The 12,082-nt window shown below is 43.3% G+C and overlaps 1 protein-coding gene across 3 annotated transcripts in view; it reads right to left on the reverse strand.

Moving 5' to 3' along the window:
• rerea (arginine-glutamic acid dipeptide (RE) repeats a) overlaps positions 1-11,383 on the reverse strand; it is a 121,680-nt gene extending 110,297 nt beyond the window's left edge. For 2 of the 3 annotated variants that reach the window (XM_071475962.1, XM_071475960.1), the window contains exon 1: positions 11,081-11,383. The gene's annotated coding sequence lies outside the window, so the exon portion shown is untranslated. The remainder of the gene's footprint in view (positions 1-11,080) is intronic. The other variant, XM_071475963.1, reaches the window with a different exon arrangement.
• Between the last annotated feature and the right edge of the window lie 699 nt (positions 11,384-12,082).

Below are 12,082 nucleotides of genomic sequence, written 5' to 3' on the forward strand. Positions count from 1 at the left end.
CCTCCAGCTCTAAGACAGCTGACATGAGGACTGTCATATCCTGCCTAGATTCTTATCCCCTGCTGGCTTTATTGCTCTCTTCCTCCTGAGTCATAAGCACACGAACACACACACACACACACACACACACACACACACACACACACACACACACACACACACACACACACACACACACACACACACACGCACATATGCACACAAAGCAACAGAGAGAGGGAAGCAGGGCTGCTGGAGCGTGCTTTAAAGCACATTAATATTAATTGCACTAGCTGGAGTGATAACACAGACAAGATGCCCCTGTGAGGGAGCTGGGTGCAGGCAGCCCCTGCTTTTTGTTAGCAGCATCGAATTGAATCGCTTGTTTTATATTAGAAGGGGTCTACCCTTGCCGGCAAGGGGAATTTGTGTTTGTGAGTAGTTACTGTGTGTAGGTGTTTGTGTGTGTGTGCATGCGCATGAGCGTGGGCGTGCGCCGAGTGATAAAAACTAGGCAAGATGAATTATTAGGCTAGTGGCTACATCAACAGCAGTAGAAATGTGCTCCAAATAACACAGAGTGCTTAAGCAATCCTGCTTTTATCTCTCCTACTACTCCTGGCTTGGCTACCTTTTATGTCCTCCACACTGAACTCAATATTCTGTGAGCAATGAGCTTCACTAAAGATGTAAATAATCTGCTGTCCTGGGGAGAGAACTTGCTTTTTCAGTACAGTGGAGTAAAAATACAAATCGAGTTGAAGCCTGGGTGCTGAAGCCCATCTCCACCTCTAATCTTCTTTCTCCCCCTGTAGGAAAACCAGGTGGCTGTAGGCATCAACAGATGACTGCTATATCTCCACAGTCCTCCATTTTTACCTCACTCTCCCTTTTTTCCTCTTTTGTCAATTGCTATTGAGAAGCCTGACGCTGTCATTACTGCTGCCTCACAGTAGTGGGTTTTTGCTGTACAGTTTTGTGCTCCTTTCCCGATTTCCCCCAAGACTCATCAATGCCCCATTACCAAGTCAAATCAGGTGGTGCTGCAGAGATTTGCCGAGAACCAGGGTTGCGAGCAGACACACACACACACACACACACACACACACACACACACACACACACACACACACACACACACACACACACACACACACATTAGAGAATTCTTTCAAGAAGCCTGGGAGGTTTTCCACCAGCAGCTCCACAGGATCATGAACAGGGCGAGGAGGTGAACAGAGGAGAAATCACTGCTGGCTAAATGCTCGTGAGTGGTTTATGGCTCAGAGGGGCAGAGAGGGAGACAGAGATGTGGTAATGCATCTCTCTGACACTCCTTTAAGCGGCTGACCAGATTGTAATCTCCTGGGCCCACTAGTCACACATTATTGTTCCTCATTTCACGTGTCACAAACAATTAAAACACGCCTGTCGACTTCTGTGCCCCATGAGCTCCCTTATTCTCCATTTGCTTGTGAACTAAAATGTACACAAATCTGAAAAAAAAAAAAACATCCTCTGACTTCCATCCTCCCCCATACATCCAGACACACACCTCCTAGGCTAAATTCATCACACATATTTCTCACTTTTTTTATCATCTTGATTTCTTAGCGACAGCTAATACAAGGTGGACAAGCTCTGTGTAATGTAAGCAGCTACGTTAGGAAGGCAGGATGATAGAGAAAGAGCAGAGAAATGAGGAGGGAGGGGGGTAAAGACGACGTGTCCTTTTACTTTTCTCTGCTTGTTGTCATCCTCTTCACAGCAGCAGCTGCACAGGCAAGACAAAAAAAACTCTGGGGAAGAGTCAGGCAGAGGGAAAGAGAAAAAAGCAGCATTGTGCATTGTTTCATGTAGAGATTTACACAAGCCTGTCGTTGATTAGAGGAAAAGGCTTGTGTGCTAAATAGAGAGGGAAACAGGGAGAAGACAGGGAGGACTGCTGGTTCTCCCAGGAAGGGTCTCTGAGGGCTGCCAGGGGTGGTGGTGAATCTCCTCCTTGTGATAGAGCTGTCGCACTGAGGAGCAAAATTTAAACTCCTGCTGTCAGGAGAATTTTTTGGCTTTCGTTACACCGCGTGCATGTTGTCTTGTCCATGCACTTGTGCGTGCATCTGAGTGCTTGTGCATGAGTGTGATGTGAAGCCAGACACCACCTTCCTCTACTTACTACATTTGGTGTTTGCAGCGAGTACTGGCTTTGTGCCGAGCCGATCGTTTGCTTTGTGCCAGGAATAAAAGAAAAGACTGAAAGTCTGACAGCGTTCTCCATGCGCTCAATCACAATCATGGAATCTGTGCACAAACAAAACATCCCCAACCTTGATGAGAGATTCATGCAATAGCACCGCACAATCTCGCCTGCCGATTGTGTTGTTTAGAAATTAACTGGAGCAAATCAACATGGAACGCTGCTCACTGGACTACTGTTGGAATAATCTGAAATGTGACAAGCACTTCATCAAGTCGTCATCAGTAGCACTCCACCAAAGAAAGAGCTTTTGGAGGCTGGACTAGAATAAGCTCATCTATACAGAGAACCAGGCCTAAGCAATGCCATGCCAAATAGCATTTTCTTCAAATCAGAAGGCGGTGAAATGGGGAGAGGAGGAGGAGGAGGAGGAGGATTTGGCCTCCTAGTGCGCTGCTATGCCCCAGCTCAGCTAAGTGACAGTGAATCCTACAGTGAGTCGATTTGCTGCTTTTGAGTGCCCGGAAACTTGTCTGGCAGAGTGCTCGCAAGGGAGAAAGATAGATGGGAGAATGTGGGGACTGAGCCTCACCTCTTGCTGTCTTCTATTTGTCTGTTCATCCCTGGAGGCTTTTGCGCTGCTTAGTACAACAAAGGGGGGGTGGGGGGGTGGGGAGGTGGGGGGGTAGGGGGGGGTCTCTGCAGCCATCCTCAGACAAAAGCAGAAAGGACAAGTTTACAGGTAAATAGTGAGGAGCAGCTGGCTGTGAGCCGAGGCAAGCTCAGGTTTCAAAAAAAAAAAAATCAATCATCACTGACTCCTCCACAACAACAAAGATGTGGCTTATGGCACAGTATTCACCTCACGGAGCATATCTTATTCTGTATTAAGGCTACTTTGCAGGCCTATACGAGCTTTAGTTAGCACCAAAACAGTAACACATAACCAATGTATTACTCAGTGTCATGTTCAGACACTTGCCTTGTTGCTGCACAGACACACGCACAAACACAAACAAGTGTGCAAAGCAAGATTTAACCTGACCGAACTTTGCAAATGATCACACAGTGCTGTTTGAATATGGGCAGCTGATGACAGGACTAATTTGCCACATCACTGATTTGAAAAGGAACACTTGAAGATGACAAAGAAAGACAACTTTATTGTCATCTTAAAGAGGATCTATGAAATCAATGGGAGGAGATCAATGCTGTCTCTCCCTCTCTCTCACAGTACTTTACATAGGCAGCAATAACCATCACAGAGGCTCATCTAAGCTCACCGATTTCCTGTGCAGGACTCCCAGACACCTCAAGGCAACAAAGCTTCTCTCACTCCATCAGTGCAACGGTCACATCCACAACTTCACACACAAGGAAGGTGGAGATAGAGAAGGAGAGAAGCTGAGGGGGAGAAAATACCTCAGGCAAGTCAGAGGCAGATAGAGATGGCTGGAAGGGAGGAAGGGAGGGAGGGGGAGAGAGAGAGAGAGAGAAAGAGAGAGAGAGAGAGGTTGCAGGCGGCTAGCAGAGTGTCTTCATTAGAGTATAGCAGCTAGTTCTGGAGCCGACTAGCCAAGCACTTTAGTAAGAGCTGCCCATCCTCTCAGTTAATTAGGATTTCTGCTGCTTCATTTTGGGGCGAGGGACAGGATGTTGGAGACTTGATTGCCTTTTATTTCCCAGTCTAGCGGCTCGGCTGCCTCTGCTGCTTTATTAACAGGAGATCATGCAGATTTACAGCTCCGCAGCAAACATCAGTTTCAATAATTACAAGAAAACTGTTTGCGGGGAAACAATGAAATGCACACTTACACTTTTTTTTTTCCCTCTCCATCGTCACCATTCCGACGCCCCTCCCCTCCTTCACAGGATCTAATTTCCATAGATGTGCCCTTTTCATGATTGTGTATTATAAAGACGTTAAAACACACACTGATTTGCCTCAGTCACACTCAGCACTTCAAACACTCAACGACTAATCCCTGGCCTGAAGGGCAAAGCAAATGCCGTGAATGTCACATTTACATTCAACATTCAAACCTTGGAATTTGTGTTGTCACAAAACAAAACAGATGAAAGACGATTTACAGCTGGCTAAATGTGGTACTGGTCAGAATCAGAATCAACAGTACTAAAAATCATTAAGTGAATTAACAGGATAAAACATCTTTGGAGATCTATGGGATTACAAGAATAAATCCTTTTATTAGCTATATCTTTGCACTCTGGCATCAAGCCTAGAAAAAGATTTTAATGGTTGACAAGGTACATGTGCGTGAGACCAAACTGAATGCTGGTCTCAGACAACAGCTACAACTGGGAAAAGAAATAACAGAAATCATGCTTTAAAGGCAACCAACATCAGATTCAGAACAGAGAACCACAGATTTCATTTGAATGAAATCAATAATTGTGTTGACTTGCAGTGTATTGCCTTCCTGTCTTCTCATCTCGCTTGCTAATGTTTCTTTCATGAGCCAGCCCACTGCTGGTGACATTATAGCTACAGCACTTCCACAAGTCCCCAATGGATCGGTGAAAATGGTTGGCGTAAAACACAATTAGTACGGTCCATATGGCTGCTAGTGGAGGAGGAGCAGGAGAGGTCCCATGTGGTCTTTATAGAGGCCCGCTCTTTTGTTACCTTTAAGATCAAACTGTTGTCATAATAATGGGGCCATCTCAATTCTTGCCACTTGGTTTTCGTAGAGCAGCACTACTTCAACAGATCCTCACGCTGTGGAATGACTCTTGGCAAATAAATTGACCAACCTTGGCTGATAGCCTGATCAATAGCTCCTTCATCATGATTAATGGCTCATATTGGACAATGGGGAAATTTAATGTGAGGGGAGCGTTACTTCCTCATTTCAGCGCTCAGCCCCATCGATTGGTTATAACCTCCCTTTTTGACCAATGGAATGTGCTGATAAGAGAGCAATGTGTTCGACCTATGTAAAGTGAACACAGAGAAAATGATTTACTGTGCTTTACGCGCGTCTCGTTCACTGATAGCTCTGTATGCCTGGCCTGACAAGCATTTTCTTGCCTGAGAAACGCAGACACCTTTTACTGAGTAGAAGCGAACAACAACAGCTTGAGGCAACAGATTTATTACAAATTGATCTATTAGATAGCACTGCTGTGCTTCGCTGTTTTCTCTCTTTCTCTCTCTCCCTCCCTCTCGCTCTCTCTTTCTGACAGCCTTCCCCTGATGGTAGCTACAGTGTATCAGAGTGGAAGTGCTACAGTGGCAAATCTAAACCCAATCCTCAGAACTCATTTTCTCTGCGCTGGCTGCTGGAACAGTGGTACAGAGACAAGATGTCCATCCTTAAACCTAGTCGATCCAGCTCTTAGTCCAAGAGCCTAAACTGAGGTGTGCCTAACCTACAAGGGCGAGCAAGGACAGAGTTTTCCGGAGGCACCTGGTGAAAAGGAGAGTGGAAAGATCCCCAATGTCACCAGGGTCATTTCCTTACGGCTGCATGAACCCTGAGCTCAGCGCTTGGGTTGCGTGCTGTCTCCATTAAAACTTCAGTCACACGTCTGTGCTCTGCAAACAAACTGCCTCATGTGCATGGTCACAACATCAGCGCAATACCCGTATCAGTCACAGAGGCCACAGAGCACAAGCAGCAGATTGTAAAAGGATGTATGGATGATTAGTCTCATCCGCGGTATTAAAAATCAATGTCCTGCATACCCACTATTGTACAGAAAAAATACACCATAACAAGCTATTACGGCCACTTTCATTAAAGACAGCTTTGTCTGGATAATAGACAGCCGTTATTGACACATCTCTCCATGAAACAATCAATTAAATCAACTGCTTCATTTAGACTTTCTAATCAAGGTGGCTCTCTGATAATTATAACACAGCGACTACTCACCTTAATCAAGGCGTGAGAAAGCACATTGGATCTTTACGCTCCCATAAGTTCCAACATTATGGAGCTCACCCTGAAACAGGTCTATTATTAGCCAAGCTCATGAGTGAAAACTCAGTCACCATTGCTGTGTATCACGGGTCCAATACATCGATGGAAACCCTAACTGTCACAAGCAGGAACAGAAAATGACATGTTCCCTCATGTTTAAGGTTCAGCACACAGAGCGGAGGGTTTGGCAGGTTATGTAGCCTATTTAACAATATGTACGTGTGTTGAAAAACACTGCTGTCAATAGCAACAATGAGCGCTGACAGAACAGTGCACAGACTCTATTGTGCCCCTTTCCTTTAATCACCTCCATCTTTCATCTGTGCTACAGACGAAAAAGAGCGCACAGAGAAAAGGGCTATTGGCTTACGGACTGCGTAAATTTGTGTATCGTTGTAGAAAAAGGGCCCCATCTAAAGATGCTGAAATATTCTGGGGGTCTATATAAACATCTTCAGGCAGGCAGCTGCAGGGGGTGCGCACAGTAAAACACTGGCATGCATTGTTTGTGTTTCTGCACCACTAGCGCCATGCCGTGTCATTACATGAGGCAATCTCTTACCTAATCAGCACTGACACACACAGCGGCAAAGCACTCCTCCTCCTCCTCATCTCTCTTCCCCCTTTCTCTCCCTCTCCTCAGGGGCCAGCCAGCTGATCCTACACCATTTCATTTTCCTCTTTTACTGAGATGGCAAATGGCTGACTGTTATTTTTGAACACTTCCAATTCATGCTTTTTGGCACTGTGATTGACTAAGTGCTATTATTAGCCTATCATGCCCAAATACTGAAAAATAGGCTATCCTATGCATGCTAAGGTGTGTTCTCACTAATAATTAATGAGATGCATGAGCACTCTAGCAATGTGAAAGACTCCCAGATACTGGAGACAGGAAAAAAAATTGAAATAAAAAAATATGACAGCCACTTAAGCAATTCATTGTTCATCGTTAGCTGTTGCTTCGCAAGTCTTACAAACCCAAGCCAAGCCTCCATTTCCAGTTTCCACACTCCATTGTACAATCTTTCCTGCACATAAAACACAGAGGACCCTAAAATGTGGTGAGTTGCAACACTTTGCACTCTCGTGGCCCCAAACCCACATACACAACTGAACAAGGTTAATATGGAAAATATGGAGAGAACTTTTTTTTTTTTTTTTGCTGTACCTGCTGAGGACCTGCCGAGAGGTGGGCAATAACACAAAGCACAATGTGTCCGATTAGTTAAGATGTGAATCCATGCCAAGCCAGCCCAGTGAGACACAAAGTCATATGCAGTATGAAGTGAGACCGCCTTCACCATGACTGAACTCACAGAGGGAGCAGATTTGATCACATCTAGTACATCAAATACCACCAGCAATATGTAGCAAGACAGCTCACAATTGTTAACACGGATAGCGTTTGCCGATACTATCTCCTTGGCACAATTGTGGAGCCGCAGAGCTAGGCCCGAATCAAACAACGATGAGATATGATGCAGCACACTTGGATCTCCTCTTATGAGAGGTGAAGGGAAGCTGTCAAAGAACACAAAACACATCCAGCATCTTGCCTCCTCTGAGTTGCTGGGACAAGCCAGGAAGAGGAACAAGGTGGTGGTGGTGGGGGCCGCCTCGATTCTGCCAGGGTGCCCTGTGCGTGTCAGTCCAATATCTTAAAACAACACATGCAAGGCTTTGCTACAGCCAATTACCCAGCTCTTGGCACAGGAACTGAAAAACATCTTCGGAGAACAATAAAGGGAGCTTGGCTCACTGTGCGTGCTGTCAGTAAGTGCTGACAGATTGTTATTTTTAATGAATATACAGCACTTGAATGGCCCATCAAGAGGTCTTTGAGTGAACATTGCTCCTTTGTTCAGAGCATTAATTTTCTATGTAACAGCCAGATATCTTGCAATGAAATTGATATCAAGCACTGTAAAGGAAAAAGCCAGTTTATCTACTTTCTTTCTTATTGTCCACTGTCTCCTCTTTGCAGCAACTGTGCACAGTCATTAGGACATAAATACAAGGCAGCACACTTTCTTGATGTCTCGATGTCACCTGATGTCTAAAGGTACTGCCTTTCACATAATCTCCTGCGTTGTTGGAAAGCAGACTTTTCCCTGCTTATCTGTTTCTCCTGCCAACATAATTTCACACTGTATATGAAGTCCCTGAGCAAAACAGCCCCTGAACAAAACAATACATCAGCCTAATCACCTTTCTTTGAAACACAATAGCCTTGCTGAAGGTAAAATGTCTTTTATAAAATATAGGCTAGCCTCGACTTTAACGCACCATCTCATACACTGTGGCAACAAAATGCCACAATGCCTTATTGTACAGTATGAAGTAGCTCTGAGACTAGACCCAGGCATTATAATGGGGAATCATCTTTCATGACAATTCATGATGAAATAAGAATGCAGTGACGGCATCTAGGTGAAAAACAGCAAGATGCCATTCGAGCGCAGCGTGTAAACACTGAATTCCTGAGCATGTGTATTGACAAATCATCCAACAAAGAGGTCTCAGGGCTCGGTGAAAAGGGATTTTCCTTAACATTGTGTAGCCTACCATTTTCCACCTATTACTCACAGAGAGCTGCCATTGCTCAAACACACATTCGTCATTAAAGGAAAATAGCAGGGTTATTACACTTCTCTTATTACTCCACTGCTACTACAGCCACTGAGCTAGATTAACATTTGATGGACATGGGTGTGTCACTGGATATGTGATTCAAAGTAATTTTACCTACAGCCACTCTTGAGACTCAAATTGAAACACTATAAAACAGCCTGACTTCCTCTAACGTAACCAGTTAATGCGGATTAAAAAGGACTTTGCACACTTAGACAACAAAAAGGCCAAATAAAGGACCTCAGAATAACATGAAAGAAAAAATACCACAAACGTTCCGTTTTAAGTTATTTTAAATTATCCTCTTGGCTGAAAATAAAGAATTCTCCTTCAACCAAAACCAAACAACGAGGTGCTTTTCTGTCTGAGTTGTGCTAAAGTAGTAATCAACGTATAGCCTGTAATGGCAGACCTCTGTAACCTAACCTAGCAAGTTTACAGTCTAAGTGGCAGTTAAAGAAAATCTAAATCACAACCACTAAGCTACTGGCAGACGTAAGAGCCACTAAAACATCAGATGTGCCATATGCAAGATGTATGGAGCTAAAAAGTTTGATCAAGGTGCTGCTTTAGTCAGAAGTACAATGAACTGATATGTCCAGTGAACTCTAAAGTCCGATTGAATAGGTTGTGGTTTAACAGGTGTATTTTTTTCACAGACAAAAAGACAAAAACATTGCTGCAGTATTCCTCACAAAATATTTCTGACCATATGGGAGTATGTGTGTGTGTGTGTGTGTGTGTGTGTGTGTGTGTGTGTGTGTAGTAACGCTCTGTTACCAAAAACTAGCGTGTAACAGACTTTACACATATGTGTAATGTGTATATGAACTTTGTTTTTCAGGTCAGCGATCTCTCCCTTCAGTGCCATGTCATTAGCAGGAGGCCTAAACAGGTAACAATGAGACTGGATAAAGTAACAAAACATGTCCTTGTTAGTTTGTTTACAGAAATAAAGGATAATGTGGTGCTGAGCATATCCATGTTTTATAACGCAACACTGTCAAGATCCCAGATCATTTATTTAACATTTCCTTATACCCAGTTTCATGTTGTGGCACTTTGACAAGTAAGAAAATACAAGCTTTGTTGTCAACATTAAATTAGATTCGTTCAGCGAACTGAAAATAGTTTGGCATTTATGCAGCAACAAAAATGTTTCTCACTCCTTCGATCATTGAACATAGTGTATATTCATTAGTTATGGTGAAGCCCACCACATAGTGCAGGGCTATGTAGTCTGTAAGGCACAAGAAAGTGAAGTAGTCAGAAGTGAGTCATATGCCTTCAATAAAAATAAATCACTTGTGTGTAATGGCCCTCCTCTTAAGACAGAGTTATTAAAATGTACATAGACCGTCGCTGGAAGCTCATTTTTAAAGAACAGATTACACACGGCAAAGAAAGCCAACGAACTGTCTTTTCTGTTTACTATTTTCGAAACTTACAATTCATGATAACTTTGACTAACCTCATGCAAAAAAAAATCCACTCCACTGATGAAAGCGCAAACCCAGCAAGCACCACTGTAACTGTACCTTGCAGAGTCACTACTCCTCAAAATGCTTTGAACCACTCAGCCTGCCAGAGGTGAAAAGTGTTAATGCCAATTCTGCTGGTTCTATTTGTTGACAAATTTCTCCCATGAGGATTTTACAGGACTTGCATCTTTGTTTTCAAAACTCTCCACGAGTGGGTCGTTAACCGGTTTTAGCTTTGAATAAAACCAGCCCAGAGCACACTCGTAAATACTCTCAAGGTGTACGCTAGATAACAATAATTGAGCACAAGTCAAGCACACAAAGACAGCAAGTTAGCTTCGCCAGCTAACGTTTCCATGAGCTAATGACAATAGCTGAATGGGACCAGACTACTCCCTGCAAAAGAGATACTACGCTGGGTAATCCAAAATAGGAAAACGCTTGTTTTGGGGTATTGTAAGAATAAGTGCACATTAAAACCACAAAGCGTTCAATAAAATTAAGCCATGTTGTGTGCATCGCATGTTCCCTGTGCTAACCGGTGTCAACGACTGTTTGTATCCAGACATTACACTGCTCCTGGCATTCCCAATCAGTGCTAGTCACTGGCGCTAGCAGCTAACGGTAGTTCATGGTAACCAGCAACAGCAAGGGGCAAAGAAGTCTATCAGCTAACGAGCTAGCTGATGCTAATAGGCATATTAGCCAAATAGCTAGCAAGCAGGAGTGTACGTTAACAGTCCAGCGTTTACAAAGTATCCCCTCATATATTTGCCATTTCTTCCTCGTTTGCTGATGAACGTCAAAAGCAAAGAAGACGGCTGGATGAAGCTCATAGCACTTACCTTAAAGAGCTTGATCTACAACATCTGTGATTTGTTTGATGAGAGACTGCAACAACAAACAATAGCAGCAGCAGCAGGGGCAATTAGCCAACGTTAGTTAGCCAAGTCGCCACTACAGAGAGTAGCACAGCAGCTGCAATGCCACCTGTATATCTTTTCTTATGCAGCTATAACGGAACGGACCACGTTTGATATAATGCTGTCATAAATGCATAAATGATGGACTTGAGAATAAAGAGGGAGTAATCACTGCCGGGATGCTCAGACTAGTGTGTGTGAGAGGCACTCAGCATGACAGCATCCTTCTTCATCTTGGGGTGAGAACAGTTGGGGGGTTCTCAAAGTTCAACCGGTAAAATATCGTCACCCACTGGTCAAAGCTGGGAACATCCACCAAGAGAGTCCTCAGAGTGTCTGTTCTGTAGCAACACTTGGTTTATCTTCATCCTTAAAAACCTGTGACTCTGCCAGACTGTATCTGGACTATATTTGGACTGTCAGTGAGCACAGAAAAAAATAGAGATTAGCACTCCCTGCTGTATTGCTGTATTTTTATTTTGTAAATATATATATATATATATATATATATATATATATACACACACACACACACACACACACACACACACACACACACATATATATATATATATATGTGTGTGTGTGTGTGTATTATAAATTGCATTATATTATAAATTGCATACAATAACTTAAATAAAAAAACAAATAAGATAGAAGATAGATATACAGATATATATGCCTTCTTCTGTTTGCTCGCGCATGCGCATTACATATGCCTATTTGCGGTATCAAAGGTTGGTGAATTAGTCTCACCTTTTCTTTCGGCACTTTTGATTAGGTAGGAATATATAGTTACAGTGAAACCAGTGCCTCTACGTTTTGAATGATTTGCTTATATAAACTTTAAATAATAGTAATAATTAAACTGTCATGGAGTGTAAGTTATGCCCGGCGCAGTAACTCTACTTACACCTTCAGCCC

This window comes from Trachinotus anak, unplaced genomic scaffold (assembly GCF_046630095.1).
Source record: "Trachinotus anak isolate AG129_WGS33_773 ecotype Australia unplaced genomic scaffold, CSIRO_AGI_Tana_v1 ptg000004l, whole genome shotgun sequence".
Lineage (NCBI taxonomy): Eukaryota > Metazoa > Chordata > Actinopteri > Carangiformes > Carangidae > Trachinotus > Trachinotus anak.